The 12795-nt window shown below is 41.1% G+C and overlaps 1 long non-coding RNA gene across 1 annotated transcript; it reads right to left on the reverse strand.

Moving 5' to 3' along the window:
- Window positions 1-1359: 1359 nt before the first annotated feature.
- On the reverse strand, window positions 1360-2640 carry LOC134482327 (uncharacterized). Its single transcript, XR_010058363.1, has 2 exons — window positions 2062-2640; window positions 1360-1600 (listed from the first exon to the last, which is right to left on the reverse strand). It is a non-coding gene; the product is annotated as an uncharacterized LOC134482327 (long non-coding RNA).
- Window positions 2641-12795: the final 10155 nt, after the last annotated feature.

Below are 12795 nucleotides of genomic sequence, written 5' to 3' on the forward strand. Positions count from 1 at the left end.
GCCTTTTAAAGGAGGGGCATCATGTTAATAGTCTTGGATGTGGATTCCTATAGCCATGCCTAGTGTATTTTCTACTTTCAACCTGAGGTTCCAGATGTAAGCTCTCAGTGCTTCCTGCTGCCCTGTGTTTATTGTGCCAGCACCATCTCTAACTGTGGATTTGTAAGCCCAATTTACTGCTTTCTTTTAAAACCTGCCTTGGCCATGTTATGTTTTATCACAGCAGTAGAAGGGTAACTGTATGAAAGTGTTCTGTGGAAGATCAGAATACTGATGTCTCTCCATCCAGGTACAGGAAACCAGGAAGGGGTGTGTTTTAACTGTAGCTCTAGAGCAGGTAGCATGAATACCATGACCTTGAGGGTAGAAGAGATCCGAAGATGATGAGTGTAGACTGCCATGAACAACCACATAAGGAACATTCTCATCTACTCCTTAACAGAGTTAGCAATATTAATTTATTCATTAGCTCTCTCTTTTATAGAAGATTGGAAAGCTAGCAATGATAATTCACAGGCACTGAGATTAAATGTATATGAGAATTTGTTAAAGATTCAATATGTATTATGATTATAGTATAAGAAGTAAATCAAAGTCAAAGTTCTTGTGACATCTACTGTCAACCAATGAATCAAATGAAAATTACATTTACTTTAAAAAAATCGGGGGTATTCGTGAGGTTAGTCTGATATTGTGAGTGACTAAGTAGATTAAAATGCACTGTAACTCATGGAAATCAGACTGTCTTAGCCTCCAAGTGCTTGCATTAACATTTGTGCTACCGTTCTTGGCAATGTTCGTTACTGAAAATGATTATGGGCACCAAAATAGAATTTCACTTGTATTTCATGTATATGGGTTTTTTTTTTTCCTGTTTATGTGACTTTTCCCCATTCCTGCCTGGTAAATTTTTGCCTGACTAGGGAGGTGAACAGCTTTTTTCTGAACCTCTAAAACTGGAATTAGAGGTAGATGTGAGCTACTCTTATGTTGCTGGAAATGAAACCTGGATGCTCTCAAAAAATCAACAGTGTTCTCAGCTGCTCATGTGTTTTCCATCCCAAGGTTTTTTTTTTTTTTTTTTAATATTTCCTCTCCAAAGCTGCTAGGTCATTAGAAGGGTTATTCCCCTACTGTCCTTTCATTCATTTGCAAGTCAGAGAATCAGCCTACTGGAAGAATAAACCCCCTAATTGGCAATTTAATGCATTGTGATCACACCTGAAATTATATACACACAATCAATAACAACAATAACAACAGCAACAACATCAACAAATGACTCAGCTGGTTGTAGTCTTATATGTATGCTTACTCATAGGCCTATGGGGGGCGAGAGGAGAAGGAGACCAAGCAAGATTCTATTGTCAAGGTCTCATTTATTGGGGTGAACGTTCCAGCTTTTAAGGCTTTCAGGTAGGGGGAGTGTCCTTTGTGAAACACAAAGGATGGAGGGATGAGGATATAGTCAGTGATAGCAGGAGGCAAAGAGGTCAGGCGGTAGACGATGAGGTCATGCGGTGGAGACACCGGGTGTTGACTCAGGAGATAACTGGTAAATGCTCAAGCTGAGGCATCCCTTGAATGTTATCTTCCTGTGCTGTAAATTCATGGGAGAGGCTTTTGTCCAACAATCTCAAGACTTCATGGCAGTCATCTTAGGGGTGAATATCTGTGGCCAAACAGCCCAGAGTCACCTAGCCACTTTGCGCCATGGAGTCAAAAAGTGGCCAGGCCCAAATCCAATATGGCTCCCTACATTTCCCCCATTTTTCTTTATAAAAGACCATTAGCTGGAAGTAGTGGCCTAAGAGAGATTAGACATGCCTCACAGAGTGCCCAGCTCGGCCATGGCGAGCCACTCTTGCAGTTAGGACTGCACCCCAATGGCTAGGAATGAACTTATGCTGTAACACACCGTACTGGGCTATACGTGTGTGTTTATTGGGGGAGAAACTGGGCCGAGGAGCATTTGACCAACCCATACGTTTAAACAGGGTGTAGCCACCTCTGTCTTAGGATCTACCTCTCGAACCCCAGCCTTATCTGTCATAGGGTCACCTTGTTGCCCTCAAGGCTCCATGTCTTAGATTGGTCAAGGGTCAGAGGAAGTTGCCCGTCGTTGATGATGGCTACACTGGGTCATCTACTCATTCCTCTTATTTGAGCCCAGGGGCGAAAGAGTAGGGGCCAGATGACATTAATATAAGAGATTGTGGAAATCAAGCCTCTCCTGATATGTTGTAGGCACCTCATCTTGTTCATTGTCTCTCTGGTTCTCCTCAGCTATTCTGGTCTCCAAGCAATGATAAGGTACTGAATCAGAATTTCTAGGCAAAGCAGAATCTATTTGTGATTTAATAAAGCATATAAGTCGCTGAAAGGCCCAAGGACCAAAGGAAATCTACAAAAGTAGGCCCACAAGGGGTCCCAAAATTGAGGGCAACAGGGTAGAGAGCCATGGGGATGTAGAAAACCAGTTTTTGTAGCAAGACTCTTGTTGCTCTCTCTCTCCTTCGTTTTTCTAGGCTAACTCTCACCTTTTTTAGACTGTCTTCTACAAGTCCAGTCTTATCTACATAAGCACAGCATTCCTATTTTAAGGCTGCACAAAGTCCTCCTTGTTGTAGGAAGATTAAGTCTAGGCCTCGTCTATTTTGTAAGACTACTTCAGACAACGAGGCAACTGAATCTTTTAAGTTAGCTAATCCATCTCTTAATTCAGCAATATCCTTATCTATGGCTTCACTAAGCTGGTTATAGTATTGATGGGAGGTAACTAGGGAAGTGATGCCAGTGCCTGCACCCGCAGCCCCTAGTCCTAGGAGAACCGCGAGAGTGATGGCAGTTACTGGTTCTCTTTTTACTTTGTGGGGAAAGCCCTTTTCCTAGGATTTAAGAAAAGTCTCTGGCTCATGTATGCTGATTCTGGGGAGTAATTGTACTCATACACAATAATCGTGCTGCTGCAGGAACTCAGATATTATTACATAGGTAGTCAGCCCTGATGAACATGCCAGATAAGTATGGTTTGGGGCGAGCAGGTACTCATGATGTTTATTAACAACCAAGGTATGGTTGTATATTTCTAACAGCTGGTGAGGATGGAGCATATGTTCTCCCAAAATATAACTTTCCACCCCAGATACGTCGGTGAGGGTAAATCCTAAAAAGTCTCCATCTTCTTTCAAGGGCACAGGAATGACTCCACGGTCCCGAGCCAGGAGAGCTGAATCTTCATGCTCCCAGGATCAGCATGTCTCACCAGACACGCAGGCAGCTGGCACACTTCTGTAGCATCCTGTAGAAAAAAACACAAAGATTCCCTCTTCCACATAAAAATACCTGGACATGTTCATGCCAATATGTGGATCTTTCTATTTCACCTAGGCAGAAGTATGCCTAGTTGTAGGGTGCCATAAACTCAGAGTGTTCCTTGGCATCCAAATTTATAATTAATATAAAAGGAGTATTTTTAAATAATTGCATAGCATACAGGGATATAATTCCCCCTGTTTATTTATTAAGACATTGTTAATATACTATTTATTAAGACAAGTCCTCTAGGATTAAATTGAGGACACTGAGCACTTGTATTTATAAATAGACTTGTATATCAAATTACTGTCTCTAGCATTATTGTGCTAGAGCATTTGGATAATAAAGAATAATATTTTTTGAATAATTGTTCCTATGTAAGGCCTATAATCTGCCTGGTATCATTGTCCTCCCTTGTTAAGGAGTCTAGGCAATCCAGTTTGAGTTCTTAAATGTTCTTGAGTAGTGTAACAGCTATTCCCCAAATGTTAAAGCTCATTTTGAGAGCAAAGGTTTGTAGTAAAAATTTCCAGATACACTGAAAGATTTAAAGTTTTAACTTCTTACATTGAAGAAGTGATGAAATTACATAATAAGGGTATTAGCCATTTTTTTAAATTATAAATAAGTTTGAGTTAGTCAATGTAACACTGGCAATCCTAAATCACAATCCTTAAGTTCTCCTTGTAACACCAGAGCACAACCACAACTTTGGAAGTCATCTGAGTTCTGAGTAAGACTAGGAAGCTTCCCTTGGGGCAGTAGAATTAGCATCAAAATACAGGTAACTTCAGGGCAAACCACAACTTTGGAAAGCAAAACTCAACCTCCAACAAACGATCTAGTCTCCAAGACACAGAGTCTATCCTTCATGCTACAAAGTTTGATTGCCAATTCCTACATATGAACGCACGATGGTGTGGTCTCCAATACCTCAACAAAGAGACATTGCCCTAAATTCTTTTAGAAGCCTGGTTTCTAGGATAAGAGTTCCATAAAAATATTATCTCAATTTAGACCTGTTTCCCTAGGTTGGCTCATGCCACATGTTGTCTAGAATGACTGTATCCAAATTACCAGTTTTATGTCAACTTTCTGTTACCAACGTTATAATTTTATAACCATCTCCAATAACCTAAAAGTCAATAATCTATGACCAAGGCATGTAGAGCATATTTATACATTTAAAACCAGTCAGAAACAAGATTGAAGTGGCTACACATGTCTTTAATATTTAGACCAAGCACCATTTTTACTTTTCTAGCTGTGATTTTACGAGAAGCACCTTGTCACCTGCTAAGTCTAATAATAAGTCAGGGATTTTTCTAAGAGAAACAGCCATCAGCTCCCATACCATAGAAGCTGAGGGGCTGTTGGCACCTTTAAGATCAGCTCCTGTAGACGCTCTGCCCCCAGGCAGCTTCTCCAGCTGACCTAGGCTCCTAGCTACAGGTACAGGGCTCCAAAGGCCCATTGAAACTGTTTTTTATTCATTTGTTCCCTTTTTTTGAAACGAGTTAAAACCAAATCAAGGTGTGAATGACTGGCAGATAAAGTTTTTACCATTTTTTCTTTTGAACATGAAACATAAAACATTTAAACAACAAGAAACAAAAACCACAGACATAAACTGACAGACATGGACAGCTTGGTGCACCAGACAATAGACATACAGGGGAAAAACTAGATGGTGTCCCACCGAAGGGACTCAGATATCCTAGTTATGGAACCCAGAACCAAAAAGAAGCATTTCTCCAATAGGAGCCAGCAGAGAGGCAGGACATCTCCTCCATTTCTTCTGTTACTAGGAGAGCTCTGTAAGTTTTTCTCTTTCTCCAAAGCATCCATGGAGAGTCTGGGAGGACTCTTTTTCCCAAACCCATTCTCTCTCATGTCTAGGGTGTAAACTATCTCTAATCAGGTCCCAAGACTAAAACATAACTCTAAAAGAACGCATACATAAAAACAATTTACCATTACCTTGTCCCTTTTTTATTACAAGTTTTACTCAAGCTAGTCCAAATCATCGAGGCCTTTTCTAGCCCATCTTACCCCAATATATCCCTGTTTCTGCACTGGCTTCCTCACCTTGAAACTCTTCTTATGCTGACTTGGCCTGAGCTGTGCTGTTGCCCACGCACAGCCTGCAGCTTGCTTGTTAGCAGGCCTGCACACTTGTCACCCTCAGCCCCACACTGCTTAAAATTAACCAGGGACATTTTTCATCAATAAAACAAAAGAATTTAGGACAGACAGGATAAACAGTTCTCTGCACCCAAATCCCGTGGGAGGGAGAGCTAAACCTTCAGAGAGGCAGACACGCCTGGGAAATCAGAAGAGACTGCACTCTGCACACATCTCTGACGCCAGAGGAAAACACCAAACGCCATCTGGAGCCCTGGTGCACTGAGGCTCCCGGAAATGGCGGCGCAGATCTTCCTGGTTGCTGCCACCGCAGAGAGCTCGTAGGCAGCACCCCACGAGCAAACTTGAGCCTCGGGACCACAGGTAAGACCAACTTTTCTGCTGCAAGTGACCTGCCTGGTGAACTCCGGACACAGGCCCACAGGAACAGTTGAAGGCCTGTAGATAGGAAAAACTACACGCCTGAAAGCAGAACACTCTGTCCCCATAACTGGCTGAAAGAAAACAGGAAAAGAGGTCTACAGCACTCCTGACACACAGGCTTATAGGACAGTCCAGCCACTGTCAGAAATAGCAGAACAAAGTAACACTAGAGATAATCTGATGGCGAGAGGCAAGCGCAGGAACCCAAGCAACAGAAACCAAGACTACATGGCATCATCGGAGCCCAATTCTCCCACCAAAATAAACATGGAATATCCAAACACACCAGAAAAGCAAGATCTAGTTTCAAAATCATATTTGATCAGGATGCTGGAGGACTTCAAGAAAGACGTGAAGAACTCCCTTAGAGAACAAGTAGAAGCCTACAGATAGGAATCGCAAAAATCCCTGAAAGACTTCCAGGAAATCATAAATAAACAAGTAGAAGCCCATAGAGAGGAGTCACAAAAATCCCTGAAAGAATTCTAGGAAATCATAAATAAACAAGTAGAAGCCCATAGAGAGGAGTCACAAAAATCCCTGAAAGAATTCCAGGAAAACACAAACAGTTGAAGGAATTAAAAATGGAAATAGAAGCAATCAAGAAAGAACACATGGAAACAACCCTGGATATAGAAAACCAAAAGAAGAGACAAGGAGCTGTAGATACGAGCTTCACCAACAGAATAAAAGAGATGGAAGAGAGAATCTCAGGAGCAGAAGATTCCATAGAAATCATTGACTCAACTGTCAAAGATAATGTAAAGTGGAAAAAGCTACTGGTCACAAAACATACAGGAAATCCAGGACTCAATGAGAAGATCACACCTAAGGATAATAGGTGTAGCAGAGAGTGAAGACTGCCAGCTCAAAGGACCAGTAAATATCTTCAACAAAATCATAGACGATAACTTCCCTAACCTAAAGAAAGCGATACCTATAGGCACACAAGAAGCCTACAGAACTCCAAATAGATTGGATCTCCCATGCTCATGGATTGGCAGGATTAATATAGTGAAAATGGCCATTTTACCAAAAGCGATCTACAGATTCAATGCAATCCCCATCAAAATACCAATCCAATTCTTCAAAGAGTTAGACAGAACAATTTACAAATTCATCTGGAATAACAAAAAACCCAGGATAGCTAAAACTATCCTCAACAATAAAAGGACATCAGGGGGAATCACTATCCCTGAACTCAAGCAGTATTACAGAGCAATAGTAATAAAAACTGCATGGTATTGGTACAGAGACAGACAGATAGACCAATGGAACAGAATTGAAGACCCAGAAATGAACCCACACACCTATGGGCACTTGATTTTTGACAAAGGAGCCAAAACCATCCAATGGAAAAAAGATAGCATTTTCAGCAAATGGTGCTGGTTCAACTGGAGGTCAACATGTAGAAGAATGCAGATCGATCCATGCTTATCACCCTGTACAAAGCTTAAGTCCAAGTGGATCAAGGACCTCCACTTCAAACCAGATACACTCAAACTAATAGAAGAAAAACTAGGGAAGCATCTGGAACACATGGGCACTGGAAAAAATTTCCTGAACAAAACACCAATGGCTTATGCTCTAAGATCAAGAATGGACAAATGGGATCTCATAAAACTGCAAAGCTTCTGTAAGGCAAAGGACACTGTGGTTAGGACAAAATGGCAACCAAGAGATTGGGAAAAGATCTTTACCAATCCTACAACAGATAGAGGCCTTATATCCAAAATAGACAAAGAACTCAAGAAGTTAGACCGCAGGGAGACAAATAACCCTATTAAAAATGGGGTTCAGAGCTAAACAAAGAATTCACAGCTGAGGAATGCCGAATGGCTGAGAAACAACTAAAGAAATGTTCAACATCTTTAGTCATAAGGGAAATGCAAATCAAAACAACCCTGAGATTTCACCTCACACTAGTCAGAATGGCTAATATCAAAAATTCAGGTGACAGGAAGTGCTGGCGAGGATGTGGAGGGGGAACACTCCTCCATTGTTGGTGGGATTGCAGACTGGTACAACCATTCTGGAAATCAGTTTGGAGGTTCCTCAGAAAATTGGACATTGAACTGCCTGAGGATCCAGCTATACCTCTCTTGGGCATATACCCAAAAGATGCCCCAACATATAAAAAAGACATGTGCTCCACTATGTTCATCGTAGCCTTATGTATAATAGCCAGAAGCTGGAAAGAACCCAGATGCCCTTCAACAGAGGAATGGATACAGAAAATGTGGTACATCTACACAATGGAATATTACTCACCTATCAAAAACAATGACTTTATGAAATTCGTAGGCAAATGGATGGAATTGGAAAATATTATCCTGAGAGAGGTAACACAATCACAGAAAAACACACATGGCATGCACTCATTGATAAGTGGCTATTAGCCCAAATGCTTGAATTACCCTAGATGCCTAGAACAAATGAAACTCAAGACGGATGATCAAAATGTGAATGCTTCACTCCTTCTTTAAAAGGGGAACAAGAATATCCTTGGCAGGGAATAGAGGGGCAAAGTTTAAAACAGAGGCAAAAGGAACACCCATTCAGAGCGTGCCCCACATGTGGCCCACACATATACAGCCATCTATTTAGACAAGATGGATGAAGTAAAGAAGTGCAGGCCGACAGGAGCCGGATGTAGATCTCTCGTGAGAGACACAGCCAGAATACAGCAAACACAGAGGCGCATGCCAGCAGCAAACCACTGAATTGAGAATAGGACCCCCGTTGAAGGAATCAGAGAAAGAACTGGAAGAGCTTGAAGGGGCTCGAGACCCCATATGTACAACAATGCCAAGCAACCAGAGCTTCCAGGGACTAAGCCACTACCTAAAGACTATACATGGACTGACCCTGGACTCTGACCTCATAGGTAGCAATAAATATCCCAGTAAGAGCACCAGTGGAAGGGGAAGCCCTAGGTCCTGCTAAGACTGAACCCCCAGTGAACTAGATTGTTGGGGGGAGGGCGACAAGGGGGGAGGATGGGGAGGGGATTGCCCATAAAGAAGGGGAGTGGGAGGGGGATGTTTGCCCGGAAACCGGGAAAGGGAATAACACTGGAAATGTATACAAGAAATACTCAAGTTAAGTAAAAAAAAAAAATAACTTGATTAAATCCTTTTTCTTCACTCTTAATCCTCTCTCCCTGAGTGAGTGCTTGATCTCTCCTATGAAACAAGCCTCCTTAGACAGTACCTTCCCCAAGGGGATGGGACGACACTTATTCGACCGGTCTTACCTCCCTCTCTTCACATAAATTCTTCTTGTCACATAATCCTCAACACACTAAATGCAAAGAACAGAGAAAGAATATTAAAAGCTGCAAGGGAAAAGGGCCACATAACATAAAAAGGCAGACCTGTCAGAATTACACCAGACTTCTCAACAGAGACTATGAAAGCCTGAAGAGCCTGGTCAGAGGTCATGCAGACTCTAAGAGAACACAAATGCCAGCCCAGGCTACTGTACCCAGCAAAACTCTTAATCAATAGGTGGAGAAACTAGAATATTCCAGGAGAAAACTAAATTCAAACAGTATCTATCTACTAATCCAGGACAACAGAGAATCCTGTAAGGAAAAGTTTAATATAAGGAAGATACCTATAACAAAGAAAAGACAACATATTAAACATCTCACAGCAAAGCCTAAAGGAGAAAACCCCAAACACATAAAAAATACTTACAATAGCAAATATAACAGGAACCAACAGTCATCTGGTTTTAATGTCTCTCAATATTAATGAACTCAACTCACCTATAAAACGACATAAACTGTGTGATGGGCTACACAAACAATATCAAGCATTTTGTTGCATATAAGAAGCACACCTCATTAACGTAGACAGACACTATTTCAGAATAAAAGGATGGCAACAGTTCTACCGAGGGAATGGGATCAAAAAACAACCTGGAGTTGCCATCCTAAAATACAATAAAATAGACTTTCAACTGAAAGTTATAAGTATGATGAACAAAGACACTCATATTTCATTAAAGGGAAAATCCCCCAAGAGAAAATTAAGAATTCTGAATATCTATGACCTGAATGCAAGGGCATTCCCATTAAAAATAAAAACCTTACTCAGGATGATATTTTCCAGTTCCATCCATTTGCCTATGATTTTCATAAAGTTATTGTTTTTTTTCCACTGTTCAATTTTGATTTTTACTTTTTATCTTTACTAACTTGAGTATTTCTTATTTACATTTTGATTTTTATTCCCTTTCCGGTTTCTGGACCCATAACCTGTCCCCCTCCTCTTCTATATGGGAGTTCCCCTCCCCATCCTCCCCCCATTACTACCCTCTCCCCAAGAATCATGTTCACTGGGGGTTCAGTCTTGACAGGACCAAGGGAGTCTCCTTCCACTGGTGATCTAACTAGGATATTCATTGCTACCTATGAGGTTGGAGCCCAGGGTCAGTCCATGTATAGTCTTTGGGTAGTGGCTTACTCCCTGGAAGCTCTGATTGGTTGGCATTATTGCTCATATGGGGTCTCGAGCCCCTTCAAGCTCTTCCAGTCCTTTCTCTGATTCCTTCAACGGAGGTCCTGTTCTCAGTTCAGTGGTTTGCTGCTGGCATTCGCCTATGTATTTGCTGTATTCTGGCTGTGTCTCTCAGGAAAGATCTACATCCTGTTCCTGTCGGCCTGCACTTCTTTCCATCATCCATCTTATCTAAATGGTTGGCTGTATGTGTATGGGCCACATGTGGGGCAGGCTCTGAATGCGTGTTCGTTCTGCCTCTGTTTTAAACTTTGCCTCCCTATTCCCTGCCAAGGGTATTCTTGTTCCCCTTTTAAAGAAGGAGTGAAGCATTCGCATTTTGGTCACCCCTCTTGAGTTTCATGTGTTCTGTGCATCTAGGGCAATTCAAACTGTAGGGCTAATAGCCACTTTTCAATGAGTGCATACCATGTGTGTTTTTCTGTGATTGGGTTACCTCACTCAGGATGATATTTTCCAATTCCATCCATTTGCCTACGAATTTCATAAAGTCATTGTTTTTGATAGCTGAGTAATATTCCATTGTGTAGATGTACCACATTTTCTGTATCCATTCCTCTGTTGAAGGGCATCTGGGTTCTTTCCAGCTTCTGGCTATTATATATAATACTGCTATGAACATAGTGCAGCATGTGTCATTGTTATATGTGGGAGCATCTTTTGGGTATATGCCTAAGAAGGGTATAGTTGGGGGAGGGTTGGGAGGGGAACATCCATATAGAATGGGAAGGGGAGGGGTTATCGTGATGTTGGCATGGAAACCGGGAAAGGGAATAACATTTGAAATATAAATAAACAAATACCCATTTTAATAAAGATGAAAACAAACAAACAAACAAACAAACAAAACCATGTATTCTGTTTTCCACATTGTCTTTACTATGTTGAACTACTAAGAAAATGTAAAACACTCATAGCAGTTTCAAATAAATGTTAACCTGCTGGGTTTACAAAAACAAAGCAAAACAAAACAAAACAAAACAAAACAAAACAAAAAACAAACCTTTAGTAAAGCTCAAAAGACACATTGAAACCCACACAATAATCATGGTAGACTTCAACACCCCTGTCTCATCAATGGAGAGGTCTTTGGTAGAGAAACTAAGCAGAGACACAGTGAAACTAATAGAGGTTATGAACCAAAAGTATTTAACAGATATATCCAAAACATTTCACCCTAAAGAAAGAATACACCTTCTTTTCAGTACCTCATGGTATCTTCTCCAAAATGGAACATATAATTGGATACAAAACTGTTCTTAACCAATACAAGAAGATTGAAATAATCCCATGCACCCTTTCAGGCCACAATAGCCTGAGGCTGGTCTTTAATAAGAGCAAAGGCAAGAGAAAACCCACATACATGTGGAAACTGAACAACTCTCTACTTAATGATCATTTGGTCTGGGATGAAAAAACCACCACTTTCTGGAATTTAATGAAAATATGAACACATCATACCCAAACCTATGGCACACAATGAAAGCAGTGCTAAAAGGAAAATTTGTACCACCTCGAATGGCTGAGAAACACCTAAATAATGTTCAAATTCATTATTGATCAGAGAAATGCAAATCAAAGTGACCCTGAGATTCCACCTTACACCACTCAGCATATCTAAGATCTAAACCTCAATTAACAACAGATGTTTGTGAGGATGTGGTGAAAGAGGAACTCTCCTCCATTCCTGGTGGGATTGCACACTGGTACAACCACTCTGGAAATCAATTTGGAGGTTGCTCAGTAAATTGGAAATAGACATACCTAAAGATGCAGAAATACTACTCTTGGGAATATACCCAAGATTCTCCAGCCTGCCACAGGGACACATATTCCACTATGTGCATAATTGCTTCACTTGTGATGGCTGAAACCTGGAAACAACGCAGATGTTCCAAGACAGAAGAATAGATAAAGAAAATGTGGTTCATTTACACAATGGAATACTAACCAGCTATTAAAAATGAGGACATTCTGCATTTTTCGGGCACGTGGATGGAACTAGAAAATGTCATCCTGAGTGAAGTAACTCATACCCAAAAGGACATGCACAATATGTCCTCACTAATAAGTGGATATTAGCCAAAATAAAAAAGTACAGAATACCCATAGAGTCCACAGGACTCAAAAAGGTCAACAAACTAAGGGCTCAAGTGAGGAAGACTCAGTTCCACTTGGGAGGGAACAGAAAGCAATCACAAGGGGGAGGGAGGGAGGTACTGGGAGGGAATGAGGTTGGGAGGGTCATGATCTGGTATCATGATCTGAAGCCCTGAGGTACAGCAGAAAACATTGAAACAGATGAACTTGGGAGGACGGAGGTTGAGAAGACCCTCTAGAATATACCAGAGACCTGGGAAGTGAACGACTCTCTGGTCTCAAA

This window comes from Rattus norvegicus, chromosome 16 (genome assembly GCF_036323735.1).
Source record: "Rattus norvegicus strain BN/NHsdMcwi chromosome 16, GRCr8, whole genome shotgun sequence".
Lineage (NCBI taxonomy): Eukaryota > Metazoa > Chordata > Mammalia > Rodentia > Muridae > Rattus > Rattus norvegicus.